Source organism: Mirounga angustirostris, unplaced genomic scaffold (genome assembly GCF_029215605.1).
Source record: "Mirounga angustirostris isolate CCGP_5_RB_7025 unplaced genomic scaffold, mMirAng1.0.hap1 SCAF_14, whole genome shotgun sequence".
Lineage (NCBI taxonomy): Eukaryota > Metazoa > Chordata > Mammalia > Carnivora > Phocidae > Mirounga > Mirounga angustirostris.
The window spans coordinates 44,006,722-44,031,257 of NW_026991722.1; the positions used below are offsets into that span (position 1 = coordinate 44,006,722).

General features: G+C 38.7%; 1 long non-coding RNA gene across 1 annotated transcript in view; it reads left to right on the forward strand.

The window, feature by feature from the left end:
- Nucleotides 1-19,757, forward strand: part of LOC135362618 (uncharacterized) — a 114,663-nt gene extending 94,906 nt beyond the window's left edge. The window contains exon 3 of the long non-coding RNA XR_010407507.1: nt 19,719-19,757. This is a non-coding gene — a long non-coding RNA (uncharacterized LOC135362618). The remainder of the gene's footprint in view (nt 1-19,718) is intronic.
- Nucleotides 19,758-24,536: the final 4,779 nt, after the last annotated feature.

Genomic DNA, 24,536 nt, shown 5'->3' on the forward strand with positions numbered 1-24,536 from the left:
ATATTATGGAACATATATATTTCAATAATTTTGTAAATTACATATTAGTCATATTCTTGTATGTAAATTATAGATTATTATATATTCATATTGTTTATCTTATATTGGGATTTAATATATATTAAGTCATATATATTGATGTGTTGTCTTCTAACCTCAGCAATATTTTCGAAAACAGAGTGTAATATCAGTTGCTTATGCAAAGCTAAGAAGAGAACATATTGTCTATGTTTTGTCCGAGTCGAATACCAACATCAGGACACAAACCACCCAACCGTATTACCAGAGTCAGGCTGATAGCTCTGTCAGTGTCAAGGTTTGGGCATCCGGAACAGGGTCAAGAGGGTGAGCATCTTTTGTGGTCATCCTCTCCCAAAGAAAGTCATAATCTGTCAGACACAGAAAGGATAACATTGGTAGATTCCATTCTGTTCGACTCTACAAAGAACACACAAACACTTTTACCCCCCCCCAACTAATTTCTAAATGCTAATTTGTTGAAAGTCACTGTCATTAACCTGAAAACATTTCTACAGTTTTGTCTTTGTTTAAAAACACACACCAGCCATTAAAGACTCTGTCGGTTACTGAATAGATAGTAGACACATGGATTCAGTTGCTTGGGGTAAATAATGAAAGAGAAAATGAAATGAATTGGAGAAAAGATCCTTCATGCTAAGCCGGCAAAATAAAACGCAATTCCCAGAATCATACACCTCTTGGGAGAAAGTTGCTTCTGTACTTCGTAACTTAAGGATGTTAGTCTCATCAACTTTCCCACATTTGAAGTGAACAGTAAACAGCTCGGTGTCATATTCAAAAGTGCTAGGATAAAATATGAGTATCTGTGTTCTGATCTTAACTTTGTCGCCAGATATGCTAGCTGAGGTGATACAGGTGGTTCTGTGTCACAGGTAAGGCTCAGTTTCGACTTATCAAGGATGAGTTATACCCTGTACCTTCCTCGGAGTTGTGGGCACAACAGAGATTGGAAAAAGATAAGAAATGGTGAGATAATAAATGTGAGTCCAGAGAAATAGAAAGGGTTGACAGACTGCTCGATATCCTGGACAAAATAGATTCAGTCATGAAAAGTAAGTAAAAAAACTGCTTAAAGATACACTAAATGTCAGAAGCCACAAATAGCTCCCTGGGGAGGAGGGCGGCGAGGGCGGCGGGGGGAGGAGCAGGGAATGGCCGCGGTGGTACCTGCTACCAGGTGCTTGCCTGACTCGTTAACCCAGCAGTGACGTCATTGTCAGGCTGTGGCAGTCTCCAGAGGAGATCACGGAAAATCTCTCAGCCAGGTCTGCCCTCCAGCCGGCTGGCCATGTCCTTCAAATTCTCACGCTCTGGTTCTGCCAAGTCACTGCTGGTTGGATTTCTCGGAACATGGTCAGAACAGTCGTGTGAATGCTAGCTCCTCGTCCAGTTAGATATTCACCTACAAGCGCGGAGTTCCCATTGCCAGTGACAGGAGGCCCAGGTGCTATTTCTGAGTTACTCACCTCGTGACTTAGGCCAGTGTTCTCGAACTTCAGGATGCCTGCAAATTAGATCTAGCTAAAATGACAATTGGCATTCAGTAGTTCCTGGAGTGTGACCTGAGACTGTTCACATCTGATGAGTTCCTAGGTAATGATAATGCACTTGTCCTCCATACTTTGGGTTGCCAGAATCTCAGCAGAGTCGGGATGAACCTCTCACACAGAAAGAGAGCAGTAAGTGCTCTTCTTAGGGAAAACTACCAGCCACTAATTCCATCAGTTGCTTTAAGTCCCTAAACTGGACTAGAGTCTTCCACCAAGGCTTGGGCTGGAGCAACAAAGCTCATTGCCTCTGTTACGAAAAGGGCTGTGCCTCTCTGCCAAGATGGGTTGGTGAAACCCTCTGAATCTCATCATTCTGAGTTTGGATCCAAGTGAGGCTGAACATGTGGCCAAGCAGGACTGGCCTATCTGTGGGGCAGAATGTCAAGGCTGTACCTTTCTAACAGGTCACGCATGTAAGCACCCAGGCCAGCAACTTCAACCTGCATCGTATATGTTCTCTTACTAACTTAAGCCATTTCATCAGCTATGGTAAATATTGCCAAAAGGCTGCTAAGAAGGAGTCCTTTGGCATTTAGATAGTCTGCCTCCGGTCAAGAACCATTTAAGGATTAAATGATTGAAACTGTATTTCATAAATTATCCCTGCCTCTCTTTATTCCTCTTATTTTCTCTAGATTAATTTCCACAAAATATTTGTCCTGCACATAGGATTTTAATCATCATTTCATTATTATCCCTTGTAGGGACATAACTGAGGCTGGGAGAGAGGGGAGTAGGCAGTGAAAGTTGGGGAAGGAGATATTTGAGAGCCTTCTGTGTATGAGCGAGAGAACTGGATCATTTAAAAAGAGTCCCCAGGGCGCCTGGGTGGCTCAGATGGTTAAGCGTCTGCCTTCGGCTCAGGTCGTGATCCCAGGATCCTGGGATTGAGTCACGCATCGGGCTCCCTGCTCAGCGGGGAGCCTGCTTCTCCCTCTGCCTCTCTCTCTCTCTCTCTCTGTCTCTTACGAATAAATAAATAAAATCTTAAAAAAAAAAAGAGTCCCCAAAGTAATATAATATGCAAGAGTTATAACATGCTGCTTGTTTTCTTACAGATTATAAGAAAAAATCCACGTTGAGTTTCATTACCCAGACCATACTGTAGCAACAAAATGATGAAGGGGCAAAGAGGCTTTAATAAACTAAAAGCTGGATAGGTATTCCCAGAGTAATCAGATAGCCTGTCAGTCTAAATATGTGAGATTTAACATCCCCAAACTCATGGTAACAACCCCTTTTTAAATCCTACTTTTACAGGTGGTATATAGGGCCCATAGAAAAATGAAGATAGGGAGTGGGGCTAGAAACACTCAAACAATCCACTTCTTCCTAAAAATAGAGAAATGAAAAAGAAATATCTTGGGTACTATCCCCCTCTGCTGAAATGGACAAAATTGTGTTAGTAGTTGAATTCCTTTGACCTGTGGCAGGAAAGCTTTTTATTTCCTTTTACTTTCTTTCTTTTTAAATTTCTAAAGAGGAGGAAAATGTCAGGCGGTCGTGTGTTGTTACTGCCACAAAATATTATTAAAACATAACTACCAAACCAGAAAGCATTGCCTTGTGAATTTAATGCAATGTCAGTTTTGATCTAGGTATTTTGTTCTCCAAAGAGATGCTTAATCTTCTAAACAAAATTGAACTGAATGGATTTCAAAAAAAAATTCTGTTCTGGTAACATGCCAGTACAGATTACCAGCCAAATAACCAACTACACACATCCCCATAGGTGAGTATATGAATTTGAAACTTAGGCTTAACTATGAAAATACTGATCGGGTTGTGCAATGATAAATGATACCACTTTACTTTCAAGAAGGCAGTTAGAAAATTGGGTCTTACTACTTGAGTTGAAGGTTTTTAAATGTAGAAAATTCTGTCTTAGTAAGAAAAAAATCAGGTCAAAATGGATCAAGACCAGTTGAGATCATACACATGAAATGGAAAGCACTATAGAAATGTAAGGTGTTATTAGAAATAATCATTAGTGGGCGCCTGGGTGGCTCAGTCGTTAAGTGTCTGCCTTCGGCTCAGGTCATGATCCCAGGGTCCTGGGATCGAGTCCCACATCGGGCTCCCTGCTCGGCAAGAAGCCTGCTTCTCCCTCTCCCACTCCCCCTGCTTGAGTTCCCTCTCTCGCTGTGTCTCTCTCTGTCAAATAAATAAATAAAATCTTTAAAAAAAAAAAAAAAGAAATAATCATTAGTAAGACTAGAAGATATTTACCAAACATGGTGATTTCCTGGAAGTCATGGTATTTACAAAGTTTAATGAGGCCTATTTAATCTTTTTAGAAATGACTGTAATTATCCTTTTTAATAACCATATTTATTTGGAATAAATAATTTGGAATATATGAGATATAATTGATGAAAAAAGACAACTAGATTTACATGAGATTATATGATATCCCAACTAGTTAAGGCACTTCACTACATAATGAATGTAGAAGATATGTGAATAATTTAGGCATATTGGGGAGAATGCGATACTGACAGGTTTAAAGAATCATAATGATTTTTATTTTACTGTGGCTTGAAAGTAGTGAATTAAGATTCAGGATCTATTGAGAATATAATATTCAACATTTCTTTTTATTTTTATAATAACTCTAATAGTTTCCTGTTGCTTCCATCTTGAACATGAAGAGATGGAAATACAAAAAAGAAAGCAATTGGCCCAGATCATATAATTATAAAGGGAAAGAATGAGGATCTGAATTCAGGCCCTCCCTTTACTTGGCCATGTTAAGTCCTAACAGTTAATACTCAAAACATGTAAACAACAAATGGCAGTCTTATAGAGTTCTTTTTTCTTTTGATTTTTCTGCCCACATCCAAATCTTCTTGAGTCACCCATTATTTTAATATGCAAATAAACTGTTCCCTCATCCAATGTAAAGTCCAATATTCTCTACCCAGAGAATGGGGAATGGGACTCCCCAGGGGGCATATAATTTCTTCTGGTCTCAGCATCTATCTCATCTTCTATTTATGCCAAATTCTTAATCCTACTCCATGTTTTATCTCCCAAAACAAAAACACTCTCCAGCTTATATCAGTTCAAATATGGTTCATATGCCACCCTTCATACACTATTATGCCTCACCAATTTTTGTTGGTATGGGGGTGGTTAATAGAATGAGGGTCAGCTCAGCACAGAATTGGAAACAATTTAATCTTGAAGGTAGTCATTGTGGTTCCAAACATTTGTTGGCCATTTCCTAAAATGAGATTTCTTACTGGTTGTATCTTTCTTTAGGTTCCAACTGATCACATATTCATGTATTCACTGGGCCCCTCCCTCCCTTTTTAGACCGTTTTTCCCTTTACTTTTCGGGGGGGGGTCATTTAACCTCTCAAAAAAAAAAAAAAATGAGCAGCTCCACATCTCCTCTTATTCCATTATGCCAAAAAATCCACCTTTCCTTTTCTCCACACTCCCTCAAACTATCCCAGGAGTCTCACTTTCATAACCACAAGGGAATTTTCCTAAAGAACCACTTTCCCTAGAGATGGCATTCTGCCATTTCCCTAGAAGGCAAAAAAGTTGCTACCATTTGTTTTGTTTTTAATAGCAAATTTTCTTTCTTGTTACATTAGTACTTTTAATACACATTTATTTTCACATAGTGGTTATGAAAGATAGCAGAATGACAAACATAAAACCTAAAATTCTTGGTTTTTTAGAATAAAAAAAAAAAAACATCCAAACACCCTTGCTTTCCTTTGAAAACAGACCCAAGTCAGACTGAATGTAGCTGGCTGTGAAGTATTCTTAACATGCAAACTTCCTTAATATGTATGTGTTTTGATTCCATTACATGGAATTACGCAGCCTTCAAGATGAAATATTAAGATGTTTATTGAAAAGCTTTCTGTCACTTAAACACAGGCAGAAAAGTTCCAACTGGTGACTCTTCTTTCTCTCCCTCCAAATTTATACTTTAGAGCCCTTATTTGTATGTACCAAAACTAAACATCTTGCCAAGGGATACATATTCCCATGTGCCCTGCTAGGGAGGTGGTATGTTGAGATCACAAATAGCCCAGCAGGTCTGTCCTCTTCCTCTCCTGCCCTGAGCTACTAACAATCTATTTCAAATTGTGTGTGCACTGTAGGGTGAAGTATGTACCAATGAAAGCCAACCTCACCCCAAGCAGTGTCCTATTGAATATAGGATTAAGTGAAAGTCTCCAGGGGCTAGCCAGAGAATGAGGTGCTCATCATCACCAGAGGCATGATCAGCTTAACAGAAGAGTCCTCTACATTCCACACTTCTTTCAAATGTTTACAGTGTCACATGCAATTCTGTCAAATATTTCTGAAATGGCAAAAAACAAAAATATGCACCAACCATGTTTCACCCCATGGGGGCATCATTTGGAAGTCAAGAACAAAATCTAGATTTTGAACTATCTTGAGTTGAAGAGAACCTTGCTGTTTTGCTTAAAGCCCAAATAGTACTTTCCATTACCAAAAAAAAAAAAAAAAGTCACTGCTCTGAATAGTAGGCAACAGAGTGCTATGTGCCTGTTTTAATCATGGTGGTGTCTGGATAGGTGGATACTCTTGGAAGCCAGAGATAGCAACCAGGAGCTCCATCATGCTCACTCGGTGAAAATGATGACAAAGCTAATAACATACATTTTTTTTTCCACTTTAAGACTTAGCTACTCCAACTGTGTGATCTGGATTTTGTAACATTATTCTTCACCCTTTGAAATGACTCTTTTCGATATATATCTATTATCACTTTTCCAGGATTTCCAACCAGCTTCTCAAGAACTAAGATCAACCTGCCTATTAACACTCAGTCTTGATTTTTTTTCCAAAATATTTGGCAATGTCACAACAGTTAAAAATGTACATATATATATATATATATATATATATATATATATATATATATATATATAAATACATGAAGCAAAGAGTATCCCTTAGATATTCAGAGTTATGGGAGAAATCTCTTAGGTGTTCCTGGGTATATAAATGGGTCATACACATGTGGGATTGATATTGCTTCCTTCCAGAGCTACCCCAGAAAAAATGTAAAGCAATGCTGTGAAGGTCTATAACCCTCCTGGCCTCCCCTCTACTGCCCTCACTCATATTTAAATACAGTTGGTTCAACTGGAGGACAAAACTGAAATTTAAATATATATATATATATGCAAATCACCTCATAACTTTTTTTAACAAATCTGTAGCAAATAGTGAATTGGGGAATTTAAAATCAAAGTGACAGATTGGGGCTATCTACACAGCCAGTTAAGATAATATTATGTAAAAAAAAAAACTTGTATTTTGCACAACAAAGGAAAAAGAATAAAATTGACCCATTTCCAAAAGACTTCAGAGAACATTTCTTACAAATAACAGTGGATCATCTAGATCCTATAATACCATGAGAGGAAGAAAGGCTAACCCTGACCCATTTTATTTACTTTATGCCAGTATAGTATTTTATTAAGTTTTTCAATTTTTTATTATACAAATAAGTTTAACAATGATTCACTTACAAAGAAATTTGATGGAATTTTATTTGTATTTCGCCTCTTTAGGGTAAGCATTGCTAAGTGTTTTTGAGGTAGGAAACTGGAGACTGAACAAATAAAAAGGAGAACTTAAATCAATCCGTGTCTCTCAATTTCATACAGAAAATAAGCCGCCATCACAGAAAATCTGAGGGAGTATATGTGGTAAACAAAGAGATATTTGAAAGTTCTGGGTTCAAATCCAGGATCTAACACTTACTGAGTAATCTTGGGTGAGGTCACCTCTCTGAGCCTCTGTTGTTTCCTCATTTATAAACTGTGGATAACATACCTCCCCCTTCCTTTCCTTGGACTAGTGTGAGAATCCTGTGAAGCAATATATGCATGCCCATCATTTATGGGCATCCTTATAACAACAGTCTTTGGTGTGTGTGTCATGACAGACCATACAGACCTTGCATGGCCTCAAGGCTGATTGGCCAGAGAATTCTGGTATCCCAAGTACTCAGTGCATGGTCTAGGTAAGAAAGGGCAAACACTCTGGCCCTCCTAACCCTACGTGGAGGTGATGTCTGGAAGATGGCAAGAGTGGACCTTCTAAATGCAGCCCCTGGCTGGGCAATAGTCTCCACCCCATAGTTTCTGACCATCTTAAAGGCAATGCTCTTTCCTTCAGGTTTAATTTTTAGTTTATTTAGCATGGCACATTTAGCGAAATAATTATTTAGCATTCTCAGTTTATTTGGCGTAGAATAATATTATTTTGCGGTTGGACTGTGTGGAATATAGGATGTTTTCATCTGCAAGTAACTAAAAGCTCTAGCTTTTAAAGGGGGAGGGGGGTTAAATAACCCATAACAAGAAATCCTGAGGTGGGGTGAGTCCATGGTAACTCAGAGCCTCAGTGACATTCTCCTGGGGTGTGTGCCCTTCAGTCACCCTTGCAGTATCTTGGCTTCGTCCTCATGTTTCAGGCATCATACCCAGATATGACTACATCCGCTGAAAGAAAAGGAAATGTTTCATCCCATCTGTCCCTTTTTATTGGCAAGGAAAACCTTTTGATGAAATTCTCCCACAGAATTCATGTCATTGGCCAGAAATGTCAAACAACCACCTAAAGCAAGGGGAATGGGACCACAGTGATTGGTTGACATCAGTCATATTTCATCGGTGTCTTGTGAGAGGAGCGTTGGGTACCAGCACGGAATGAGAGGAGAAATGACTACAGGGTAGGCGCTCAGCTCTGTCTGCCACGGCCAATAAAGCTACAAAGTTACTCCCTCTCCCCCGGAATGCCAGACTCAGGCTGGTGCAAATCTAAGCTTCCAGTGGCTGACGACAGCTGGGAGAGTCTTCTCAGTGTTCCCACTCCCTTGCTGTGCTCACAACCCCCGCTCCCCCCACCCCCCCACCGTGCTGGCTGCATCACAAGGATCACAAGGAGCTCCTCCCTGCACTGTGTCAGTGCGTGGTTTGTTTTTTCTGAAATCAGCATCTCACACTGAACACCAGGAAAAGATTTTGCCAGAAAACAGCATATTGCCTTAGGTGTTCACATCTTCCCTCCTGAATATCTCCCACTCTGTCTCTGTTGTGAGATAAAGACCCCCCCTTCCAGCCCCCACCGGAGGCCTCATCCATTGAGCCAGTCTACAGACTCCCATACAGCCCTACTCTTGACTGTGAGTTTCTCGTTGACTGTTTGCAGTCACACTGCAGATGTAAAATGCCTCCTTTTCCACTTGTCGGGTAATAAGCCCTCGACAACATTTGCTTTTTGCTTTCTCCTAAGTATCCGAATGTTGCTGAGCCTCTTCTCCTACACATAAAATGTGCTAGATAATTAACAACTTTTCTAGTAAACTCAGGAAGTCAACCAGGTTTTCAGAGGATAGTTTTACAAGATTACAAAGAACATTGCAATGCCTAAAAGCAGTAAATCAATATCCACTGATCTAAGCACACTTTCCTTATTTTCTTCCTTCAGCCCGTGAAATAAGAGCGTCCCCTGAATGTCTAAGGCCCAAACCTTTGATGCCAGTCATTGTGAAGGAAAAAATGAGTATGATGCGGATTTTTTTAAAGATTAAAAAAAAAAAAAAAGGAAAAACTTAGGGCTAGTGGAAATGAAAACCACGCTGACATCTCAAAGAATAAAACTCACCTCTGGCCTCCATCAGCTTTCTCCATGAGCTAATGAGGCGATGATTAAGAGCATGGGAGAGAGAGCAATGAAATGTGGTTATTTCCTCCAGATGAAAAGCTGGGCAGGATTGTGTGTCTGTTAGCCAAATAAATTGCCATTTAAAGTGAACAAACTCTGACTTCACAAGCATAGATTCTGATTGGACTCATATCATTACCTTCTGTAATGAAATGTTTCCCCTTGTTGCTTTCATACAGAAAATTAACCCTAAATAATATTAATGCTCTTAATTCAATATAGATTCTACTAATTTATCTTTTAAAAGTATCTCCCCAGGGAAAATAAGTTAATTTTTAATTATTCAGCAGAAACTGCTATTGAATCTTTTCAGTGTTTCAGTTCAGAGGGCTTCTCTATCATCCTAAGCATAAGCAGTGAGGTTTCTGAAGCCTGGGTGAAAACTTACATGTTGTTGTTTCAAATGGGTACCCCCGTTGATGGTTTACAAGTTTTAAGAGGCTCGTTCTCTGGCAAGACTCTGCTTCCTTTCCTTTTGACTGGTAACCTGGACATAGGTTGCTATTGTAATACTCTTAGAAATCCAAAATATATATTAATCTATATAGATTGTGCTTTAGCCACACTCCTGATAATAACAGATTTTATTCTTTTTCATGGAATGGAATAAGTATACATACTAAAATGCTAGGTAATAGAACATATTTATAGGTATAGTTGATCAAACCATCTCAGGAAAGAAAGAATCTAGGAGAGTTGTGCATTCCTGGTGGGGGGAGGGGGTGGGGATAGTAATATATATTGGTATATATTGATAGATATATCAGTAAATATTCTCACAATGAAAACAGAATAAAGAGTTGTTTTTACTCTCTATTGCTGCATATGGATGTATGCCAAAACTTAATGATATAAAACAGACATTTATTTTGCTTGTAGTTTTATGGGTTAGGAATTTGGAAAGAGTTCAGCCAGGCAGTTGGTCCCTAATCCACATGGCATCTGCTGAGGTGGCTGGAGCTGAAGGATCCACTTCCAGATGGTTTCTTCATTCACACACATCTGGCACCTGGGTTGAGATGGCAAGAACAGCTAGTTGCTGGTCTTGTACAGTTCAGGCAGCTCTCTTTCCATGTGGCCTTCTTGTGTGGCTAGCTTGAGCTTCCTCACAGCATGGTGGTCTTGGGGTGGTCTGACTTCTAACACTGTGGCCAGCTTCTCCCAGAGCAAGTAGTCAAAGACCCAGGGAATGGAAGCTACTTGATTCCCAAGGCCCAAATGGTCTCAATGCCTAAAAACTGGCATTTCTAGCATATTCAATTTATTATGCAAGTTACTAAGGCCTGGGCAGATTCAGCAGGAAGGGAATTCAACTCCACCTCTTAACATATGGTCATTTTTTTTTCTAACACAGGATCGAATAAACATATTATGAAAAGATTCTTTATTTTCCAAAATAATTCATTCCTGTTTCTTTTGAGTAATGAACATTCACGGGACATCTAGAATATTATGTCATTTGAAAATAAGTATTCACACCGAACTTACTAGAAACATGCTTTTGCACAATGGAAAATATAAACATGTGCATCCCGCTTTTGTCGGTAGGTAAAGTGTGCGTTAGTAAAACTAGCATTCCCATTTTGCAGAGAGATTTAAGACCTGGCAGTCATCGGGTATTTTCTTTTTCCCCAATCTGACTTCAACATCTAAAGGTCTTCCAAAAAACTTCTCTGCCAAAAAATTACTCCCTCAGAATTAGGTTCTGAATATCAAAAGGTTTGCTCTAAGATTTAATTCACCCAGGTCAATGTGGGGAATCCGAAAGGAACGGTTGCTTGTCACATTAATTACGTGCTTGTCAGGTGGACCTCAGTGGGAAGAAATTCTGTGCTTGAGACTTTCCAAGACAACGTAAAACTGCTGTTTCTCATACTGGTTTTACCATGTCTTTGCAGAGGGGTCAGCCCAGGAAAAATCTTTGAGCATTCGGTTCCTCTTAGGCTTTCTACTTGCTAGGATGGATGGCAGACCCCAGGGCTGGGGAGTGCAGATGGAGAGTCTGCTCTGCCAAGGCAGATGGTCAACCTTGGAGGCCTAGCTCTAGCTATAGCGATATGTTTCTGAAGGGCCAGTCTCTGTAGCTCAGTACACACTGTCTGCAGCTCACAGAGTGCAGTATGGAGCTCACAGAGTGCAGTGTGCTCGAAATGGCTCTCTCTGCAAAAGCATTCTCACAGCGTATCAACTGACCAAATAGAAGCAGACAGGAGAGCAAGTGGAGTTTATCTAAACCTGCAGGAGGGGCTGAGGATCCACAACCATACAAAAGCTCACCACTGTTGTCTGCTGAGGCCAGGCCCCATTCAACATCAGCATAAATCCAGGCATAAATGATAAATGTCGCAGCCTTTTCATACCATTGACCAAGCAGAAACTATGCAGCTTCTATAGTCTTTTGTAGACCACGTTAGACCAACTGGTCTTTAAATTGGCCCAGTTAAGCTTCTCTGTTCCTGCAGAGAACATGATTTCTTCTGGAGCACAGTATATACTGTACTATATAACTAAAAGGACCGTTGGATCTTGGAAGAGTCGGGTTGCTTATTCAAGGCCCTACCATTTCTTGCAAGGAGTAAGTACTGGCAATAAGATCTTATGATTTCTAGAGAAGCTCTCCCTTTCTACTTAGAACATATCAGACTGTGGGCAATTCCATAGCACTGCTCACTACAAAATGCATGCAGGGATTCAAACCACAGACCCTGGATTCTCAGATCATAACAGCTTCACTCATAATTGGAAAGAGGTTTGCAGTGTAAACTGTTTCACCAAACCAAGTTGTATTTGGAAAGAGGACATGAAGGAGAAAAGAAAGGAATTTTGTAAAATGGAAGGCTCCTTCTTTCTTAAAAATCCTAAGGGAAGGCAAGAGAGAGATGTTATGGTAAACATATCAAGAAACTCTCAAAGCCTGAACATTACAATATTTGTGTAAATGTAGCCATTGACCTTGAGTATATGAAATATTATCATGTTACTACAGAGCACCTGACATGGTATGTTTAGAAAGAGAAGTACCTAGCAATTCTCTATACTGCTGCGTCCTAAGCACTGAGGTGAGGGCATTATACATATGACTACATCATGTACTCAAAATATTTAGGATTATTATTAAACGTATCATTTTAAGTAAACCTCACAATGACTCTGTCAAGTGGAAACTACTCTTACTCTCATTTCCAGATGAATAGAGTGTGATTTAGAGAGGTTAAGTGATGTGCCCAGTATCCCACATCGATTTAAGTGGCAAGAGCTACAGACCTGAGCTCTTCACCACTCTACAGAACCACCCTCATCACCACAGCCAGGGAGCTCAGAAAAAGTAAAAATTTCTGTGCTCCTATTCCAACCCTGCCATTCACTCACCAGAATCTTGTGACTATTACAAAAAAATTTCTGAGTCTACTTTCTCCACTGGCAAATGGAATTAATTTATCATCTATTCCATAGAGTTATTGCAAAGATTTAATTAAATAATATTTAGGTGTCATTAGATTGACCAGCTCATAGTAAGTTACTAAATAAGTGTTAAACTACTTAAAAAATACAAAGTCTGAAGATCTTTTTGGCATTCTACTCTTGAAACACTGTGATTAGGTACTTAGTGGTTAAAATAAGCCATTTAGTCATTCAAACAAATCATTTGATAAATAATAAACAGAGAGTAAAAAAGATCTGCTGAATTGTTTTTAACAAAATAATTTATTCAGGCAACCCTCAAAACCTAGGGACTGATTATATATAACTTATGGATATCTCAATTTTTATTGCTCCCTACCCTCTGACCCAGCTATTTTTTGTCCTCTCATTATTTGCTACTGAGTAAATAATGATTTGGCAAAGTTATGTAACCAATTTTTAGTTTCCTTACCAAAAAATGGGCATATTTGTAAAGCCTCATAATACCATGAGAATAAAATGAGTTAATCCATATGATAACAATGACAAGCACATAAACATTGCTTAATAAGCATTAGCTACTATTACAAGCATGATTATAATAATAACACTCTGGTAGTATCACTTAGAAATGATAATCGAAGCAAAACTCCAATTGGTTCTGTTTTCAGTTGGAATATCACAGATGGAGAGAGAGAAAGATCTTGTGTATGTCTATGTCTTGTTTACACAAACACACACACACACACACGAGAGAGAGAGAGAGAGAGAGAGGGAGAAAGAGGGAGAGAGAGAGAGAAGGAAGGGGAGGAGAAGGATGTGGGCTGGGGGGGGGGATGAAGAACAAAAAGAAGCCTGTAATGAGAAGCCCTCAATGTTTCACCCAGAGTCTCATAGCTCATAGGTACCCGTGGTTAAGATGGGAAGTCAGTCCATCTAACTCCAAAGTTCCTGTTCCTTTCACTAGATTGTGCTGTTTTCCATGGGAAGTGATTGACTAAGAAAATTTTGTACTTAGGGGCACCTTATATATTCATATTCTCTCCCATTACAATCAGTAAGCAGGAACCTTTGGTTTATTCCTAACCAAATCAGCAGTAATTTTTTAAGATATTGTTAAAGGCATTTCTCTTATTACCTAAAAGCACATTCTGAGGACTACTTTGTTCTTAAGTCTCACATTAAAATAGCTAACACATGACAGTGGTGGCTTGGGTTTCAGATTAGCTCTACAAATCAACCTTCACTGTTACCTCGTTAACCTTGTCTGTAATTAAGGCATCTGAAGCCAGTAAATCTTAAAGCCCCTTCCTCTCTTAGACCCTATAAGGCAAACAGCATTAAAAACCTACTGCCTTCTACTTTTCCTGTTAACTCCAAAGTATAAGAGTACTGCAGATTTTCATTATCCAAAAATATTGCCAGTGCCTTTCCATTAAAATCCAGGTGAAACAAAAATGATATGAAAAAATTCATGGGAGTTAGCATTATATTATCTGGCAGTTACGTTTCTCTCCTTCACCCCCACCCCACCACCTTTTCTTAAATAAGTAGCATGTGCCCAGTAATTTTCCTTGTCATGATTCTATGCCTTCTTCATAGTGCATTTTGCCAAAGCAACATCGTACATAAATGAACATTCTCAGGTATCCTAGCAACGGGATGTGATTAATCATACCTCTCAGCACAGGGCAGATAAAATGCCTGCAAGGGAATGCAAACTCAGAATTGGCTACTGAGAAATTGGTAGTGCAGTGAGGGAAGCTTGATAAGATTCCATGACAGACTTTATTATACAAAGATGGAAGCAGGTAGAAGAAAGAGTGTATTTCAGAGACAAGACTATATCTGAGTGTAAAAATACAATATATATGTATCACATATACACGAATGTAATGCACATATATGTGTGTATATATATGCACATACATATACATACACACATGTGCATATACACAGTGTATGTGTGTATATATGTATTTATGCAAATATGTACAAAATTTCCTTTCCATTAGAAGTGACATAAAATACTGAGTTGCCTGACAAACACCCCTCCTCATTATTGGTGAGGCATCCCTGGATTGCCATTTATGTATCTGTGGTTTTAAAAGATCAGAAACAATCATTGTGATTAAGGTACTGCTTCCTTACTGAGGTAGAGAAATGTGCTATAAATTGATATCTATTTAATGTTCCTCCATGGAACAATATCAACAACCTCAAGTCTAAAATAGCTTTTAAAAATATCAGTGCTCAATTTATATAAATAAGTGGTCATGACAGGTGGAATTTTAATGTTCAATTAAATACATTTTCTCAGAAGAAAAGTTGCACCCTACAAGTTCCATTTTTATGAGATTACCATCCATTTTTATTCTCACAGGAGGAGTGCTGCATCCAGGTTTAAAGAGAAGTAAGGTGCAAACCATACGTTAGTGTTTTGTTTTTAAACTAGAATCTGTGATCCAATAAAGCACAAGGAAGGAAAAATGCATGTTCATTATTCTGAAAGCCTCTCTGTTATTTTATCACCCACTTTCCTAATAGAATAGTTTTCCAGGGGTCCATTGTAATGTAAATACCTAGTAAAAAGCTCTGGTCTTGGTTGTACTTGCACTCAGTGTTAGCAGTACTAAAATTTACCTCCTGTTCCCTAGCATTTTAAGGAGGACTGGGGCATTTCATAACTCTCTGCGTGTGTTGACTTAGTCCCAAGCATTTGTGTTCAAGGCTCTCTGAGACATGCGGAGACAGAGAGCCAAAGGGTACACACACAACTTGCCCTAAAGGAGGCCACAGTCCAGTTGGGGGAACAAATTTGCAACTAATTATGAGCCAAACTTTGGAGTCAGTACTGTGGCAGAGGTATAAATAAAGGGGTAAATGAGCATAGCAGAAGGGTGGTTGGTTCTGCAGGGAGTGGAGAGTTGGGGGTGGCACAAAGCAGAATGCTTCACAGAAGGGCTGGCATCTGACTCAGCTCTGAAGGATGAACAGATTTTGGATAGGCAGGACTGACATGTCAGGACATTCCAGGAAGCAGGAACAGCTTGCACAGGGAGTTGGGATGGGAGGTGGGAGTCTTGGCATAACTGGTCAGTGTTATGTATGATGCTTGAGGGATGGTGGAGAAGGTAGGTTGTGGCCAAATCTTCCAGGGTCATAAATTTCACATTTGGGCAAGTGGATTTTAATCTTTAGCAGTGATCTGACTCGAGGACAGAAAAACCATCCCTAAAATCAATGAAGTCAGTTAGGAGCGTGTAGGAAATAACCCAAGGAAGAAAGTTCATATCATGTTTGTCAACTAGGGTGGGGGCAGTGAGAAAGGAAAGTGTAGATCCAAAGGCCCTGTAGAAAGAGAATGGAGTGGTCTGAGGTTTGTATTAGGCGTGGACGTTGAGTGAAAGGGAGAAGCCAGTGACTCTGAGGCTTCATGTTTGGGGGCTTGAGAGACTGAAAGACAACTCTAAAGATGAGCAGTTTTGCAGGGAAATATAATGATTTAAGTTAAGGATATGTGTTGTAGTGCAGTAGAAAATACAGATTTAAAGATTTCCAGGAGGTCTAAAATCTCAGTAGATGTTGGAGCTAGAAATATGGGTCTCAGGACCATCTCTTTCTATGAAGGGGGACACCGGGAGAATGAGGGACAAGATCACCCTCATTCAGAGCAAGATGAAGTGACTCAACAAGAAACCTAGAGGGTCATATCCAGTTAAGCAGTGCACTGTCTGTGTCCCTTAATCAATATCATATTGTCTTCTTTATCTAGTTTTTATTTTTCTAATTTGCAGTCTAGCGTATATGTAACTAAGAATAGAAATCTAAATTGATCCCTATAACACAACTAACAGCATAATAAAACTAATAAATAACGTTTATATAGCACTCTACAGTTTACAGAGCCCTTGCATGTAAAACAGGGGCAGAGGACTGTTTAAGGTCTCAGTGAAAAAACACTACAGCAACCCCAATATCTTGTGTGAGTTTTCCCCCATTTCTTGCTAGCTCCGCATATGGAATTATTTACTCCTCACCGCATTCCAGATAAGCAGGCTCTGATCCCCACTTTACACAGAGAAAGTCAGGGAGACTGATTGATTTGCCACACTGTCATCCCTGTTGGTGTATTAAGTGATAAATTAACCTAGACTTTCGTAATAAAATGATCTATTACTGTATAACAATTTACCCAAAACTTAGCAGCTGAAGCCAACAGTAAACATTTATCAACTCACACAGTTTCTCTGGCATGGCTAACCAGATGGTTCTGGGGCAGGGCCTCCCATGCAATTGCAGCCAAGGTGTCAGCCACAGCCACAGCCTTTGGAAGGTTTGACTGAGGCTGGCAGACAGACGGCTTGTGTGCCTGGCAAGTGGATGCTGACAGCTGGTAGGAGGCCTGGGTTCCTCGTCACATGGGCCTCTCCACAGGGCTCCTTGAGTGTCCCCATAACATACTATCTGGCTTCTCTCACAGAGAGTGATCCAAGAGAGCAGGATGGAAGCCATGATGGTTCTTAAGGCCCAACCTAGGGAGTCACGTTCCATCATTTCTGCAAAATCTTATTGATTACTCAAGTCAGTCTTAATCAGTGTGGAAGTGGACTGCACGAGGACACAATTACCAGGAGGAGAAAAAACAAGGGTCATTGGGAGCATCTTGGAGACTCACTACCATACCATATTATTGATCTCCAATACTTTCATTGTCAACTTTCAGGATTTATGATTCATTCTTATACAAATTAAAGACATTCCAAAGAGATGTTTGTCTTTAAACATTTTATAATTCAGGACTTGAATAGCATTTTTTAAAATTTATAGAGATGTTTGAGGCGTCTAGTATGCCAAACTTTGTAATCAAATAGTAAACAGTGGCTTGCCTAATAAAAAACTTAAATGAAGAGGTACCCCATCACACTTGGTAATGAATGAAGCCTTTAAATGGACTCTTCATGTCATTTATCTGTTTAAATCATTGAAATAAATCGTATAAAACAAGACCTCTGGAAATCACCCAAATGAACAGCATGTGCCATTAATCAAGATGCCAGTTAGATGCATTCGACACTCTTGGTGGCTGAATGAGAGAAAGGTTGTACATTTTCCTTCTTATATCTTAAGATTTTAAAAGACAGGAAGAGCTGGTAGAAAACCTTGGCTAAAGTGTACATGCAGCTTGCATGTGTTGAATAAACCCTCAGTATCTTGCTCCACCTGTGAAATGTTGAAAGCAGACAAGAACGTGATGGCCAGAAGGGCGCCCACGCTTATCCATCACAAAAGCAAGGCTCTGACCTCCACAGTGGTGTTGCCACACACCAAGACCCTCCTGCAGTTTCTCATCTAAGCCTGTAACCATGCTGACGTGGCCCATAGCCTAGCAGAAATGTGGGGTTTGCGCCCACTCAGGCTGTTGCCCTGTCTCCTTCATTTGCATGCTGCCAAATTTCATGAACAAGAAGGCGTTTCCTCAAGCTCATCTTCCTCACCACTGGCTACTCTTCAGGCTTGCATAGTGTCTCTTGTGCTCCCTGCCCCTGCTCTGCTAAGCCTGCTCTCTCTCAATATAGCCACAACCATGTGAACCCAGCAGATTCAGATGCTGGGGGTGCCCACCATACTTCCTCAAATTATCTGTGGCACATGACTCTGTGCTCTGTGGATCTCTGTGGATCTCTGCTGCTTCTGTCTTGTGGTCCTACATCATAAAGTAGAAGTAGCATTTTTGTTCTCTTGGTCACTCTCCTCAGCCCAGCCCTCTGTGCTGCCTGCCTTTATGTTCCCATTCCCTGCCTCAGCCGCAGCCATCTTCTCAGGACGGACCTTTTCCGCATTGTAATTTCAATTCGGATCCCTCTCCCAAACTCCATGTCCCTGTAACACTTCAAACTCAGTTAAGTCTAAAACTGAACTCGTCGTCCCCATGCCCCCATCACGTTTTACCATTTCCCCAAATTGTATCACCATGTCCAAAGTTACCTATAAAACCATTCATCTTGACCTTTCCTTTTCCCTTGCACTTTACATTTTGTAAATCCCTGGGCCTTATAAGTTCCGCCTTCCTACTTCCCTACTCGCATTGCCATACTTGGTCTATTACCTCTTATCTAAACTCTAGAATAGCCCTCTTCCTATGCAAAACTGTAGTTCCTAAAGCAAGCTTTAAACATGGCTCTTGCTCAAAAGGCCTTGTCCTACATAGCCCATACTATTTCTTTTGCCAAGAATCAATACTTTCCCGGTGGCGCCTGGGTGGCTCAGTCGTTAAGCGTCTGCCTTCAGCTCAGGTCATGATCCCAGGGTCCTGGGATCGAGCCCCGCATCGGGCTCCCTGCTCTGCGGGAAGCCTGCTTCTCCCTCTGCTGCTCTCCTTGCTTGTATTTCCTCTCTCTCTGCCAAATAAATAAATAAAATCTTTAAAAAAAAAAAAAAAAGAATCAATACTTTCCCTATTTCAAATTTCCCAGATCACATGTATCTTTCAAGGTCCAAATCAAATATCATTTTCTCCATAACTTTGTGGGCATCCCTTCATTTCTAAAATAATCACTCATCCTCTCATATTCTTTAAACATTTTGTACCTTTTGGGGCACATCCCATTTCATATTGTATTGTCTGTCCTTTATCTTCCCAAGCAGGTTGTAAGAGGCCTTGGTCTTATTTTATTCGGGTGTTTATCCCCACAGTTCATTCTGTGGGGATTTGTACCTTGTAAGTTTATTGTTGAGTAAATTACTCTTACTAACAAGATTTTTAAAACCCAGTAGCATATTTAATGCATCCTTATTTATTTTTGACTTGCATAAATTGGTTTGAGAGCATTTTTCACCCCTTTCAACTGTGCCCAGTCATCTCTAGAAGCATGTTGGACACAGCTGAAAGAGTGATTGTGTTTGGAAATTGCCATAAACTGGAGTTTCCTCTTAGTTATATCTTGTTCTCATGGATCCACTCTGCAACTGACCTGCTATTTCTCATTTCAGGGAGAGTGGAGAAGAAAAGAGAACAAAAAACAACTTCAGGTAAGATTTGATCTAATTAGTTCCAATTATTTCCTGTTTTTACTTTCACCTTTAAAAAAATCTATTTGTAGTTTAATATTCAAAAACTTGCATTAAAAAAGTAATAGTTTATGGTCCTACAATTGATTGTTATTAAATTAATTAAATTAATACATTTAGCTTTTTCACTTTCACATCAATCATGTCCTCATTCTATCATTCTGTTCTAAAGAATATAAGATAGAATGTGATTTTCTCATCATTACCAATTGAAAGGTAAGTCTTAAAACCACCAACTTTAAAAATTTCAGGTTGTTAAAAAAAAATTCAGGTTGTAGCAGTTGACATTTTATTTTTCCAAATATCTATGAATCTTAATTATTTTTCTTAAAACCATTTGTGGAGTTGATGTTTTTCAGGACAGTGTTGACTACTTAACCAAAAAGAATCTTTACATTTTGGAGGGATTTTAAGAATTATTCTATTCCTAACTTCTAGTATATATCCAGAAGTGAATGATGTTTTAACACAGTGCCATTGTGCATAGTAGGGGCCAATATTTGCTGACTAATACAAAAATAAGTTTTTAAATTTCCATATTTTTATTACTTGGCTTTTAACTGAAAGTCCTGAGGTAAGAGAAAATTTCATTTACCAAGTAAATCTTTGCATAAGGGCAATCTCCAGCTTCCCGTGCCTTAAAATTGCCAGTAATCCTAGAGAATTCGAATTTGACATATACACCTGTGCCCACCACCCCTCTCAGGTATCTACCAAACCATTATTCTGTAATATGTGAGAGCTGCCAACAAAAAGACACATGGTTCCTGACCACTGTCTTTTTTTTCACTGCATTTTTTGTCTGGTAGCAAAACAAAATTTGTTTGTTTGTAATGTGTGGAGTCAGTAAAAGATAAAAATATGAATTAATCAAAAAATGTATAAACAACCTATGCCTTTGTCCCTTTTCTCCTTCCCAACCTTAGTATTCATCTCAGACAACTGAGCAATGTACTACCTATACGACTTAAATGTTGTTTGCATTCTTTTAAAGCCCAGTCATTAATACAAAAAAAAAAAAATGTGAAGGCAAGAAAATGTTTGTTCTCCTCACAGATGTGATTACCTCCATAACTGCTCCTTGGGAAGATTATTTATACTGTTTCATAAAATGCTGTTGTTATGATCTTATAGGTACTGGCTTAAAGAAACTTTATAGTTTGAAAGAAAGCTAAACTGGCCACAGTGGTAAACCAGATGCCTCTTTAAGTTCCCTCTGTATTCATGGACTCTAATATTCTGTGTGACCAAAGGTGACATAAAGAGCTAGACAAAGGCAGGACAAGAACTCTCGTTCCTTGACTCATTCTTTCCCAGGTCTCATCATCCTAACCTTTCTTTTCAAATCAAAGTGCTAGTCACTTTGATACTATGTTGAATTTCTAGCTCGATAAAATATTTTTCAACAATTGGAAAGTCTTTTTAAGGCAACAAGATCTTTGTAGGGAACACTAGTCACCAGGGTTATGAGGAAACTCCTTTTATTAAAATGGAGCTAATCTCCCTCAACTGATTCACAGCTTGTCAGTGTGTCTGATTTTTATGAGAATGTGAAAGAAACTTTCTATGAGAAAGTGAAGTCGGAGATAGTTAATGGACAGTGCTCAAATTAGTGGGGAAATTTTCGAGACTCATCCTTTCAAAGAATACAAATTCAGCCCTCACAAAATCTGTATTTGTAAAGATAGTCTGAGTTTTCTAAATTGGGATCTAACCTTTGCCAATGTAGTCATAAATATCATTACCTTCAGTTTGTGATGCTTGTCTGAATATATGCATCTTTAGATGTCAAGAATGTCATGGGCATCCCTGCTTCTGAAGTCCTGCCAGGACTTCTTTGTATCGCTTGTTGTTCATTCTGCTCAGATTCTATGTCCTGCCTGCTGAATTAGACCATGCTCCCACACCCTCTTGTTTATAGCAGCAGGTCCATCTCCCAGCCAGGGAGATCAGTATTAGTTTCTGACCCTTTCAATCTACTCCATCTTGTTGCATGAATCATGATGGAAACCAAAGAATATAGAAAAAAAATATTATAGACAAAAATATTACCCATTGACAGGAACTTCCAGGACCCTCACTTTTTGGTTGGTTAAGATTGGTTAATTCTTTGTTTATGCAATCTTGGACCAAGATGAAAGTTACCAGTAAGTTTTTATTAAGGATAAGAAATAACTTCCTAACAAGGAAACCTCTCCAGGATTGGAAAGAATGAGATTATGTTAGTAAAAGTGTGCAGAGGTTGGGCCATCACCTGTAAGGAATGGTGATAAGAGATTCATGAGGAGTTTGATCATTCCTAAGGGCTTTCCGATTTTGTGTCTATGATTCTACTTACCATTATTACTTTATTGAAATGGCTCTACTATGTGTATCTGGATCAACACGCACAGACACACACACACACACACACACACACACAATCCTAAATTGTATACATTTCATGATATAACTGAGTGAATCATGTTCCAAAGCTTAAACTAAGTTAGTTTGGTGAGTTGCTCAGGAGAGCATATAGCTAATGGGGCTAAGACTATAGAATAATATTGTCCTATAGTCAATTAGCTTCTTTTGGGGAGAAAGTTATTTGACCCTGATTGCAACCCTGGCTGTAGTTTCAAATATGATGCTCTTCTTGATAAGCCAGGAATAAGTCACAAGAGAATATGTGAGAACCTGGTAAACTTAGACATTTTGGAAAAATAATTCAAAGCATATGTCTCTCAATACTGAGCTCAGAAACCCATTTCAAATTCATATAAAATGGTCAGCAAGATCAAAGCTAAATTTGGCTATTTGGGTTGGTAAAGAATATTAAAAATATATGGTGATATGATGATAAAGAAGCAAAATATCAAGAGGCAAGTTCCTGACATCATCAATTACCTATTTGCCCTTGATTTTTTTAAGGACCCAATTTCCTTACCAGAAAAACAGGAAAAATGACCAGGTATATTTCACAGATTTTATATAAAAACTCCATTTAATTTGAAGAACTTTAACTTATCAGAAGGAAGACCACTTTTTTGGATCAAGGAACTCTTGATATTAAAAAAAAATACAGCAAAAAATACAAAGAATTCTCACAGAAAAAGGTGATTCATAAATCATTGTTTAGAAAAAGATATATTAATTAGAAGGCTTACTAAGGTAGACTATAGAGACACCATCTGTTAAGTATATATTGTTCCAAATTTTTTAGAGAAGGAGAACACTTTCAACTCTAGTCAAGTATTAAGTAAAGAACAGTCCCAGTGGCCAGAGAATGGAGTTACAGATAGAGGTGATAATGAGTATTTTGAAATGAAGTTGCATACTTTTCATTTATGACATTAGATCATCCCTAAAGTTGGAGAGGTTTTGTTCATTTGCATTATTTGTAAAAAGTTACTGCTAAAGAACAATGTTATTTTTTTCTCAACTCAAAAGGTGAGATGTATTAACGAAAATTCAGCAAATGGTAGAACATCTGCTTTGCAAGCTCAGTCCCTTGCTTACTAAAATTTTGACTGTGCTTTTCCCTTCTTTGAAACGTCCTAAAGCATCAATAGCACCTCAATTTTAAAACTTTTAACACATATTTAACATGCAGTCATTCAGGATAAAAAAAGAATAGTTAAAAAGATACTTAATAAATTCTTCCATCTGTATAGTAATAGCATGTTCACTTTCTTATATGTTACTCATTTATTAAATGCAGATTTTCAAATGGATTCTTATATAGCATTTTTTCTCCATACTATTACTATTTTTGCAATGGTTCTTGTCTTGTTTCCTATACACTATTAACAAAACCCCCAAAAATAAGCATGAGGAGAGCTAATTTGTTATTGTTTTAATTATTGATGACCAACATTAAACTTATGAAGTTAGCAGGCAAATCATGTTGGGACAAATACATTTAAGTAAATTATCATTATTTAAAAGCCCATCATTTAAAATTAATGAGAATCATTATTCCAGTTAGAATCAAGTCTGAAAATGTATATCATCCTAATTTGCTTGTAGCTTACAAAATCTCTAGTCACTCAATAATCCTGTATTGTGTATTTGGAAGTTGCTAACAGAGTAGATCTTAAAATTTCTCATCATAAGAAAAAAAGGAAAAGAATTGTAACTATGTGTGGTGACAGATGTTAACTAGACTTATGGTGATCATTTTGCAATGTATATAAATATCAAATCATTATGCCATACACCTGAAACTAATACAATGTTGTATGCTAATTATATCTCAATTAAAAAAAAAAACAACTCTTCTCTTGACCCCATCTCATTTGGTGTCACAACATGGGCAGAGAAAGAATCTGACTAAGCATTTGTAAGTTGATACATTCAGTTTGCTAAACATTTTTGTGGTCCAGGCTTTGTGCTTGATATTTTAGATGTGACGGTGAATAAGATATAGCATTTATATCCTCAATTCATTCACTTTCAGCTGGGGAAGAAAAGCAAGGACAGATGATTATAATACAGTGTGAAGAGTGCCTTTAGAGAATTACTGGGTGCCATGAGGATGTCAAAGAAGGCATCATGGAACAGGGTGGGGGGTGACATGAGTTGATCCTTAAAGAAATTGGAGCTTACCTGGTAGAAAAAGGGAAAGGGCTGGCTGTCCAGAGAGACAAAGACAAGAAAAAGCTTGGCCTGTTGAGGGTACGGTCAGTGGTTTAATACGACCAGAGCACAGTTATAAGCAGATAAAAGGCAGGCATTGTGGCCATAAAAGTTGGCATGAGC